The 12,286-nt window shown below is 43.7% G+C and overlaps 1 pseudogene; it reads left to right on the top strand.

Moving 5' to 3' along the window:
• Positions 1–3,212: 3,212 nt before the first annotated feature.
• LOC123744165 (E3 ubiquitin-protein ligase TRIM47-like) lies at positions 3,213–11,613 on the top strand (annotated as a pseudogene).
• Positions 11,614–12,286: the final 673 nt, after the last annotated feature.

Raw genomic sequence — 12,286 nt, forward strand, 5'->3', positions numbered from 1 at the left:
TGCTGCACCATATACATAGACTTGAAATCACTGACCACTTTAATAACGGAGCACTAGTCACTTATGTTTACATATTTTTGCTTTACTCATCTCATGTGTATATACTGTATTCTATTCAACGGTATTTAGTATATGCTACTCTGACATTGCTCATCCTAATATTTATATTTTCCTTAATTCCATTCTTTTACTTTTAGGTTGTATGTCTTGTGTGTATTGTTGTGAATTGTTAGGTATTACTCCAGTGTTGGAGCTAGAAACACAAGCATTTCTCTACACCCGCAATAACATCTGCTGAACATGTGGATGTGACAAATAAAATGGGATTTGATTTGACTTAAACTCCCCCTTCATACTCATCTGGAGGTTGAGCCTTTTCCGTCTCTATCTCTGTAATTTGTCTGTAATGAATCATTCTAATTATGTATGTATTTATGTAAAAAAATAGGGACCATAATGGAAATACGTCTCTAACTTTATTGTGCAATCCCTGTCACTTACATTTTTTGGGGGTGTATTTGGTTTTTTTTACAGACAAATAAAAGCAATCAATGAATCCAAACTGTGCAGTGGCCAATTTGATGAATGGAAAGAGACATCTGTTACAAAACACCAAGAAGTTTAATGACATTCAGAGATTGTCAAGCCAAGCCTTCGATACTGGGTAAGCCCACAAGGTAGCCTCATATTCTCTCCACTTATTCTCAGATTTTAGACAGGTAGAATAGGTGAAGGTGATAAATGACCTACTTTTCCTTTGAGCTGGTTGTGGATGTGGGTTAGGATGAGGCGAGGGGTCTCCACCAGGGTGATGATGAAGGAGCCTTTGGCCACGGTTCCCAGGCGGAATCGGGCCAGACGCAGCATAGACAACCGGATGGGGTCAGGCCAGCAGAGATGTATTCCCGATGTCCATTAAAGGGTAGAGGAAAAGAGGAGTTGGAAATAGTCAGACTCATTCAGAACAGGGTTCCTGGGTTCACATATTTGTTTTCTAAAACAATACTTTGAGTGTTTGATTGAGCCGAATATGCACCGATTGCATTTTACACACATTTTTGGACAATATCACTTACGACTGACTGCATTATATATTATTGATTGATCCAAAGGGCAGTATTTACACGTCATTGATGTTCCCTGTCACCCCTCCTTCAATATCCATCCACACTGGCAGTCCGTCTTCTTAGGGATGATCGTCCCACTGGTATGACAGCATCACATGAGATGGCATCTTCTCCCCTCCAGAGAGAATGTAGTTGACACAAGCAAAGTTAGCACATTCTGGCAACGTTGGATGTAGCTCCTGATGGTTGTCTTTTAAGAGGGAGGTAGTATGAGAATGTGGCTTAGACAACGCATCCGCTTTGTGTGGCTTTGGTTTCTCAGGTAGCACAGCTCAGGTTTCATCTGTTGCCAGGTTACAGTAGGCCTACTTAGACCAATGGGAGGAGGGACACCTGCTTACTCTAGACATGCACAGTGTGTGAAATATGTATCTTTCACCTAAAGCACATTACATTTGAACATTCTCTGTGATGCCTCAACAGCATGTTAACTGATGATGGTAATGTGCACCGCAAAGGGGGAATTTGTGGCTTAGACATCCCTTTTTCTATGGAAACAGTAATACAAACTCAATAAGCAGTAATTTTGTAAATTATTTGTATTTATTTCACCTTTATTTAATTGAGTAATGACCCAATGCTGCCACAATTTAGGGATTTACTGGCCTATACAGGTCCGGAACGATGCACCCATTTGATTGTATTTTAGATCACAATGTTGATATTGTAAAGGACCAAAACTGTATTACTATTATTGCTCTTTGTTTTTGTTGTCAATTGTTTGTCGGTGTTGTTTTATCTGTTGGTGTTTATGGATGCCGTGTGGGTTGTCTGCCACCAAGTGGCATGTTTTGTGATGTCCTGCACATTTTTTTTTTTTTAACTCCAAGAAATATATGAAAGAGACAAACTTAGTAAGCAGTAATGACCCAATGTTGCCACATTTTAGAGATTGTCAGTTACGATCATGCATTGCCTTTAACATAAGACATCTTCAATATTTGTAGGACCTGCATTTCATTAGACACTTCTTCAGGCACCACAAGGAGCAGATGCAGGCTTTCAACATACAGCCAGCACAGGCATTTTCCTACAAGCAGTAAAGACATTTTCTCCTTTCACCCATTGTCTGGCTTGCCACATTTTAGGGATTGTCTGGTAGTTGGTATAAGTCAAAGTGAGTATGTTTAAAGGCACAATCTGGGATATTTCTTGCTTCTTAATTAATGGTCAAAACTTCTAAAACTGACACTACTTTTTCATTCCATGTGGAATTTTAACTGTTGTTGTTGTCTGAAAACCTTCCATACACCTGCAATAGGTCTTTATTTAACATTTCTGATTCACACTTCTTCTACCTAGATCAGTAAAACAATGAACACCCCTGTTTAAACTCCTGCTTAAACGTTGTTTGATTTTAGATGGTAAAAGAATGTCTCAAGAATGAAGAGAGATATCAGCCATGTGAAGGGTTAATTATGTCACAGAGCACAGAGCACAGAGCACAGAGCAGCACTGGGTGGGGAGGAGAATGTTCTTGTCACTTTGCTAATGTGAAACTAAGGTTGCTAGACATGCTGTATGTTGTACACATGAATAAACTCTCTTAAACTCTTCGGAAATCTATCTTAAACTGCTACACAGTCTGCTGTGTTTTTTTTAACTATGGTATATACTAGAGAAGAATCTGAGAACACGCCCACACTCTTTTACACAGACACAGGTGAGTAGAGATTTACAAGGATCGGTGAAGAAATATTACTGTGTACATTTATTTTATGGTAATATCCTGTTCTTTATCTACAGTACCTATGTTGAACTGTATTTATTAAATTGACAAATTTATACTGTATGTAGTACGGTTAAACAACTTTAAGCAAGATTGTTAATATCACTTAATGCCGTGTTGACAATGTCGCTGAAACAATCGAGAACTGACTCATTCCAGGAAATGGAAAATGATCCGTTAAAAAAACATATATATTGTATTATTGACTAATTGATTATAATCTGGAGCTGGAGTCTTACTCTTTTGATCTGAAGGTTTGCTGCAATTTTCTAAATAAAAACATTGAACTTTAACTATGCTTTACAGTTTCGACTTTGCTCTCTCTATTATATATATATATATATATATATATATATATGGCTTCCTCCAGCAGTCTCCTGTCTGAAGAGCAGTTCCTGTGCTCTATCTGTCTGGATGTGTTCAATGAGCCGGTCTCCACTTCCTGTGGACACAACTTCTGTATGGCCTGTGTCACAAAGTACTGGAATAGCCAGGATCTGTGTCAGTGTCCACTGTGTAAGGAGAAATTCTCCAATCAACCTAAGCTTTGTGTTAACACAACCTTCAGAGAGGTTCTAAATAACTTTAAAAGTATGAGAGACAGAGGTAAAGATAAGTCCCCTGCCAAACCTGGAAAAGTGCACCGTGATGTCTGCACTGGGACGAAGCACAAGGCCCTGAAGTCCTGCCTGGTGTGTCTGACCTCTTGAAGCCCCAGCCTTCAAGAGACACAAGCTGATCGACCCTGCTGAGAACCTGGAAGACAGGATCTGTAAGAAGCACGACAGACTCCTGGAGCTGTTCTGTAGGACTGACCAGACATGTGTGTGTCTGTTCTGCACTGAGGCAGACCACAAGACTCATGACACTGTCCCTATAGAGCAGGGGTGGGCAATTCAAGTCCTCGAGGGCCTGATTGGCAGTTTTGCCCCAGCCCCAGCTAACACACCTGACTCCAATAATCACGTAATTATGATCTTCAGTTTAGAATGCAATTTGATTAATCAGCTGTGTTTGCTAGGGATGGAGAAAAAGTGGGACACAAATCAAGCCCTCGAGGACTGGAGTTGCCCACCCCTGCTAAAGAGCAGGTATTCCCAAACTGGGGTACGTGTAACGTGTAATGCCGTCGGGGGTACGTCAAATATAAACGTGATTCACAATTTTCAACAAACAAAAAATCTTCACGTATTCAAACAGTCCATTTATATTTTCCAACGGGCTATACATTTGGGTGAGGTTTTTTTCTCGCCTGAGTAGCTTCATTTCACTGCCAAAAATCAAATTAAACCATCTAGTGTTCAGCGAAATAACAACACAATGTCAAATACAGGTAGCCTAGTCAAATAATTAACATCCAATCATATTAACCATTACTCTCTCGTGGGAATTCCACTAACGGTCCGTATGTAGCCAAACGTAGCTGCTGCTCATTCCGTTTGCTCAAAAATTGATAAATGGTTAAAAAAGTAAGGCCCGAGTCCATAGAGACACTTACCAGCTCTATTGATAGTACTGCTACTACCAGCAGTACTACACCTGCACCTGTCGACGACACAAGTTGTTCTGCTTCCACGAGCACATCCAATGCTAGCATCAGTAATTCTACATTTGTTTGGGGTTCACTTATATTGAGAGTAGTGCCTTTCCTCAGCCACAGTGTGTTATATGTGCAAAAGTACTATCTCACAACTCAATGAAACCTTCACTCATATTTAGAAACAAAACATGCCAATTTGAAAAATAAGCCACAGGTGTTTTTTGAGCGAGAATTAAGAAAACTTTTGAGTGGTAAGACATATATAAAAGCAACAGATACCATTAATAAGAAGGGGCTAGAAGCATCTTATATGGTGAGCTACTGAGTGGCTAGGACAGGCAAGCCCCATACTATTGTGGAAGACTTAATTCTTGCTGCTGCTACGGATATGGCTGGGACAATGCTGGGAGAAAATAAAAAAAATATATACAGACAATGCCTTCATCAAACAACATTGTTTCACGACGCATCAGTGACATGGCAGGAGATGCTTTGAAACAATTACTGCTTCGCATACAAGCCAGTGAATTCTATGCGTTACAGCTGGATGAGTCAACAAACGTGGCGGGCCTGGCACAGCTCCTGGTATATGTCCGTTACTTTTATGGGGTGTCAATTAAGGAAGACATCCTCTTCTGCAAACCACTGGAAACCAGGACAACAGGAGAGGATATTTTTAAAGTACTGGACAGCTTTGTGACATTAAATGGACTTTGGTGGTCAAGATGTGTTGGTATCTGTACTAATGGTGCAAAAGCCATGACAGGGAGACATAGTGGAGTGGTAAGGCACATGCAAGCAGTTGCTCCCAACGCCACTTGGGTACACTGCAGCATACACCTTGCTGCCAAGAGAATGCCTGACAGCTTGAAAGATGGTTTTGGACAGTGAAAATGGTTAACTTTGTTAAAGCAAGGCCCCTGAACTCTCATGTATTTTCTGCACTATGCAATGATATGGGCAGCGACCATGTCACGCTTTTACAACATACAGAAGTGTGCTGGTTATCAAGGGGCAAAGTTGACATGTTTTTTTAATTGAGAGACAAGCTTAAAGTTTTCTTTACTGGCCATAATTGTCACTTGTCTGACCGGTTGCATGATGACGAGTTTCTTACATGATTGGCTTATCTGCGTGATGTTTTTTCTGGCCTGAATGATCTGAATCTAGGATTACAGGGATTCTCCACAATTATATTCAATGTGCGGGACAAAATTGAGGCTATGATTATGAAGTTGGAGCTCTTCTCTGTCTGCATTAACAAGGACAACACACAGGTCTTTCCATCATTGTCTGATTTTGTGTGTGCAAATGAACTCAAGCTTACGGACAATGTCAAATGTGATATAGCGGAGCACCTGTGTAACAGTCGTCGTACGTAGTGGACCAAGGCGCAGCGGGTTGAGTGCTCATCTTAACTTTATTCGAACACGTAACAAACAAAACAAGAAAACGATCGAACGAACAGTGTTGCAGGCTAACACTCAGCAGTACAACAACAACTTCCTACAAAGGGACAGGTGAAAACAGGCTACCTAAGTATGACTCCCAATCAGAAACAACGATGTACAGCTGTTCCTGATTGAGAGCCATACCAGGCCAACAAAGAAATACACAACATAGAAAACCATAGAAATAAAAAACAAGAACATTACCCAAAAACCCGGAACACATAAATCAAACACCCCTCTTACATAAATACATATCCCATTAACCTGTTTGGGATAGGGGGCAGTATTTTCACGGCCGGATAAAAAACGTACCCGATTTAATCTGGTTACTACTCTTTCCCAGAAACTAGAATATGCATATAATTAGTAGATTTGGATAGAAAACACTCTAAAGTTTCTAAAACTATTTGAATGGTGTCTGTGAGTATAACAGAACTCATATGGCAGGCAAAAACCTGAGAAGATTCCAGGCAGGAAGTGGCCTGTCTGACAATTTGTAGTCCTTCTGTTGCATCTCTATCAAAATTACAGCATCTGAGCTGTTATGTGACACTTTCCAAGGCTTCCATTGGCTCTCTAAAGCCTTTAGAAAGCGAAATGATGCGTCTCCTGTCTCTGGGCAAAGTATAGGAGCAGAGTTTGCCAGTGGCCTGCCTGGGGACAGTGAGTCTGGAGATGCGCGTTCACGAGACCTCACCATTTTTTTCTTTCAGTCTTTGAATGAATTCAACGGTGCCCGGTTGGAATATTATCGCTATTTTACGAGAAAAATAGCATAAAAATGTATTTTAAACAGCGTTTGACATGCTTCTAAGTACGGTAATGGAATATTTTGAAAAAAAAATTGTCACGAAATGCGCTCGCGCGTTACCCTTCGGATAGTGACCTGAACGCACGAACAAAACGGAGGTATTTGGATATATCTATGGATTATTTCAAACCAAAAGAACATTTGCTGTTGAAGTAGAAGTCCTGGGAGTGCATTCTGACGAAGAACAGCAAAGGTAATCCAATTTTTCTAATAGTAATTCTGAGTTTACTGAGCCCCGACGTTGGCGGATGTCAAAATAGCTAGCCGTGATGGCCGAGCTATGTACTCAGAGTATTGCAAAATGTGCTTTTCGCCGAAAAGCTATTTTAAAATCGGACATAGCGATTGCATAAAGGAGTTCTGTATCTATAATTCTTAAAAAATTGTTATGTATTTTGTCAACGTTTATCATGAGTAATTTAGTAAATTCACCGGAAGTTTTCAGTGGGTTTGCTAGTTCTGAACATCACATGGTAATGTAAAAAGCTGTTTTTTGATATAAATATGAACTTGATTGAACAAAACATGCATGTATTGTATAACATAATGTCCTAGGAGTGTCATCTGATGAAGATCATCAAAGGTTAGTGCTGCATTTAGCTGTTGTTTGGGTTTATGTGACATATATGCTTGCTTGGAAAATGGCTGTGTGATTATTTGTGTCTATGTACTCTCCTAACATAATCTAATGTTTTGCTTTCACTGTAAAGCCTTTTGGAAATTGGACAACGTGGTTCGATTCAGGAGAAGTGTATCTATAAAATGGTGTAAAATAGTCCTATGTGTCACGTCCTGACCAGTATAAGGGTTATTTGTTATTGTAGTTTGGTCAGGACGTGGCAGAGGGTATTTGTTTTATGTGGTTCGGGGTGGTGTTTTTGGTAGAGGGGTATTTGATTTATGTATTCCGGGGTTTTTGGGCACTGTTCCTTGTTTATGTATTTCTATGTTTAGTCTAGTTAGTTGTATATCTATGTTTAGGTTAATGGGGGGTTGGACTCTCAATTGGAGGCAGGTGCTTTCTCGTTGTTTCTGATTGAGAGTCCTATAATTGGGTATGTGTTTGGTTTAGTGTTTGTGGGAGATTGTCTCTTGTTTTGTGTGTGTGAGCCTTACAAGACTGTTTGGTTGTTCGTGAGTTCTTCGTCGTTTGTTATTTTGGTGTTTTCTTGGTTTCAATAAATATCAAGATGAGCATCCACATTCCTGCTGCGTTTTGGTCCTCCTTTCCCGACGACAACCGTGACAGAATCTCCCACCACAAATGGACCAAGCAGCGGAGGAAGGAGCAACAGGTGGACGTTAAGGAGCAAAGGGATTTCGAGATGGATGGGTGGGAGAAATGGACCTGGGAGGAAATTCTGGACGGGCTGGACCTGGGCACCAGGCTGGGGAATACCGTCGCCCAAGGGAGGAAATCGAGGCTGCCAAGGCGGAGAGGCGGATGTACGAGGCCTTGTACGCGCAGAGGGAGAAGCACGAGAGGCACCCCCAATAATTATTTTGGGGGGGGCACACAGGTAGTTTGGCTGGGCCAAGGGTGAGCCCTAAGCCAGCTCCCCGTGTTTATATGGAGGACCGTATGGAGTGGAGGGCGCCGTGTTTTGCTGAAGTGCACACAATCTCGCCCATACGCACGCACAGTCCAGTGCGAGTTATTCCAGCCCCTCGCAGATGCCGTGCTAGAGTGGGCATCCAGCCTGGTAGGAGGATGCCTGCGCAGCGCGTTTGGTCACCGGTGCGCCTCCTAGGACCAGGCTACCCTACACCCGCTCTACGCACGGCAACCATCAGGCCCCTGCACAGCCCAGTTCGCCCTGTACTAGCACCCTGCTCGTACAGGGCTACTAGTTCCATCCAGCCAGGACGGGTTGTGCAGGAGGTGAGATCAAGACCGCCTGTGCGCCTCCATGGCCCGGTGTTTCCAGTTCCTGTCTCTCGTGCGGACCCGGAAGAGCGAAACCCTGGTCTGGCACGTCCAGTACCAGCACCACGCACCAGGCTTCCAGTGCGTCAGCCCAGTCCGACTCGTCCTGTTCCCGCTCCCCGCACTAGCCCTGAGGTGAGTGATCCCAGGCTGATACCTCCAGTACCAGCACCACGCATCAGGCTTCCAGTGCGTCAGCCCAGTCCGACTCGTCCTGTTCCCGCTCCCCGCACTAGCCATGAGGTGCGTGTTCCCAGGCTGATACCTACAGTACCAGCACCACGCATTAGGCATCTAGTGCGTCAGCCACTCGCCAGTCAGGAGTCGCCAGAGCCGCCCGCCAGTCAGGAGTCGCCAGAGCCGCCCGCCAGTCAGGAGCTGCCAGAGTGGCCCGTCTGCCCGGATCAGCCAGAGTGGCCCGTCTGCCCGGATCAGCCAGAGTGGCCCGTCTGCCCGGATCTGCCAGAGTGGCCCGTCTGCCCAGATCTGCCAGAGTGGCCCGCCGCGCCGGATCTGCCAGAGTGGCCCGCCGCGCCGGATCTGCCAGAGTGGCCCGCCGCGCCGGATCTGCCAGAGTGGCCCGCCGCGCCGGATCTGCCAGAGTGGCCCGCCGCGCCGGATCTGCCAGAGTGGCCCGCCGCGCCGTATCTGCCAGAGTGGCCCGCCGCGCCGTATCTGCCAGAGTGGCCCGCCGACCCGGATCTGCCAGAGGGGCCCGCCGACCCGGAACCGAGGGGGTCTGCCTGTGACCCGGAACCGAAGGGGTCTGCCTGTGACCCAGAACCAGGTGAGTCTGCCTATGACCCGGAACCAAAGGAGTCTAGCAGCAACCCGGAACTGAGTAAGTCTATTAATGATCCAGAACTAAATATAAGTAACTGTGTTTCAAATGAGTCTGCCGACAGTGTGGAATGGAAGAGCCTACGATCCGGAATGAGGGGAGTCTGCCTATGGCCTGCATTCTGGAGGACAGTAGGCCGGAGCCTGAACCACCACCTGTATAGGTGGGTTGGGGAGGGGGGGTGTAGCACAAGTGCCGTCGGTGACGGCAGCCACCCTCCCTTCCCTCCCTTTAGTTTAGGGGGATTTTTTTGGTGGGGGGGGGGACGTTTGTTTATTTATGAGGTGCATCCGGGATCTGCACCTTTGGGGGGGTACTGTCACGTCCTGACCAGTACAAGGGTTATTTGTTATTGTAGTTTGGTCAGGATGTGGCAGAGGGTATTTGTTTTATGTGGTTCGGGGTGGTGTTTTTGGTAGAGGGGTATTTGATTTATGTATTCCGGGGTTTTTGGGCACTGTTCCTTGTTTATGTATTTCTATGTTTAGTCTAGTTAGTTGTATATCTATGTTTAGGTTAATGGGGGGTTGGACTCTCAATTGGAGGCAGGTGCTTTCTCGTTGCCTCTGATTGAGAGTCCTATAATTGGGTATGTGTTTGGTTTAGTGTTTGTGGGAGATTGTCTCTTGTTTTGCGTGTGTGAGCATTACAAGACTGTTTGGTTGTTCGTGAGTTCTTCGTCGTTTGTTATTTTGGTGTTTTCTTGGTTTCAATAAATATCAAGATGAGCATCCACATTAGGATCTAATCAGGAAGAGGTAAACTGTACAGGGATGGGGTTGGCCAGATTAAAGAGCGCAGCCAATCCACCTCAGTTCACTCTAACTCCTGGAGAGTATCAGTGTTATAGACACAGGAATGGTGGTAGGGACTTAGGAGATTTTAATGGATGTAAGAAAGTAGTGAATGTGACAGACTTAGATTGGGAAGTGCAGGAGAAGATTCTTAACCTCACAGCACCTATAACTGATGTATGGTGGGCATGTTCCGACCAAGGACGCATAAGGCAGATGTTACCAAAAGGGTGGGTAGGTACTTGCGCCCCAGTGTTATTGGTCCAACCAGTGAGGATTAGTCATCAACGGCCAGTGGTGAGTAAAATAGTAAGAAATAAGAGAAGTCTGGTCCTAGATGAAGGTAGCCCCATATGGATGGATTCCATTGGGATCCCTAGAGGAGTACCAGATGAATACAAGGCGTTGAATCAAATAGGTGAAGGGTTCACAACTACTTTCTTTTGGTGGGTCACGATAAATAAGAATGTGGATTGGATAAACTATATCTATTATAATCAACAAAGATTTGTAAATCAGACTAGAGATGCAGTGAAGGGAATCTCTGACCAATTATCCGCCACCTCCCTCATGACTTGGCAAAATAGGTTGGCTCTTGATATGTTATTGGCAGAGAAGGGCAGGGTTTGTAGAATGGTGGGGGGTCATTGCTGTACTTTTATTCCAAATAATACATCACCAGAGGGGACTGTAACTAGAGCCTTGGCTGGGTTGACCGCACTAAGTGAAGAATGGGCTGAGAACTCAGGGGTTAATACATCTTTGACAGGGTGATTTGATGAAATGTTTGGCAAATGGAAAACCATAGTAGCTACTATTGTGGGGGCTGCTTTTGTTTGTATGGGTATGCTGGTATTATGTGGTTGTTGTTTTATTCCCTGTGTCCGAGGTTTGGTGGGTAAGGCGTTGGAGAATGCAGTGACTCAGCAGATGGTGAGGTACGGGCCTATGCCATAGTCTGATCAATGGAATGAACAATATACAGATCCAGACCTGATGGACACCGTGGAAACATAAGGTGAATGCACCAATTTGTAAGTCACTCTGGATAAGAGCGTCTGCTAAATGACGTAAATGTAAATGTAATACATTCAATCCTGAGGAGCCGGAACTTCATGAGACTATATTCAATGTTTAGAGACTGTTTATTCAATGAAGATCATGATAAGAATCCTGAACAGAAGAGTTATGATTGGAAGTAGTATTAAACAGCCATCGATGAGTAGATGATGTATATACATGTAATGGTTTGATTGGGTATGATTTTATTTTCTAATACAAAATGTATGTATCAGTGTGTAACATTTAGTCAAAGGTTGGATTGTTAGAATAATGTGTATGTGATGACTAAATTGTTCCACTCTGATATTGTAGGATAGGGGGAAATGTTTGAGAATCATGGGAAGATTAAATCAGGATGTGGGTAGATTTGGTAGTATGGTAATACTTGGATGTTATATTCTTTAGTAGGGATGTAAACAGAGTAAAGTTGTATAGTAGGTAATAGGAAATCATTAGAGGGTTTCAACCCAAGAGGGTCTCAACGGGGGAGGGGAGGTGAAAGCCTTGAAGAATGTGGCATGTTTTTATGGTTCTTTGTGGTGAGTGGAAAAGTACTGGTTGTTGAAGAAGGGAGTGGTCTAAAGATAAGAATGTGTTTGTATTATAAAAGGACTGAGTCTTGATTTTTGACTTTAGAACGTTCTCTGAATAAACTGTACAGACCTTTTGCAGAAAGCTGAGTCCTTGTCTAATTATTCTTAACCCAGTGTCTTACAAACCTTGGGGATTGGTCAAGGCTTATTGATTGTTAATTTTTATCATTGGGATTCGAAAATTCCCGTGACAGCCTCCAACTGCTCTTAAACACTAGCAAAACCAAATGCGTGCTTTTCAACCATTCGCTGCCCGCTGCCCGCTGCCCGCACCCGCCCGATTAGCATCACTACTCTGGACGGTTCTGACCTAGAATACGTGGACAACTACAAATACCTAGGTGTCTGGCTAGACTGTAGACTCTCCTTCCAGACTCATATCAAACATCTCCAATCCAAAATCAAATCTAG

Source organism: Salmo salar, chromosome ssa08 (genome assembly GCF_905237065.1).
Source record: "Salmo salar chromosome ssa08, Ssal_v3.1, whole genome shotgun sequence".
NCBI classification, from domain to species: Eukaryota; Metazoa; Chordata; class Actinopteri; order Salmoniformes; family Salmonidae; genus Salmo; species Salmo salar.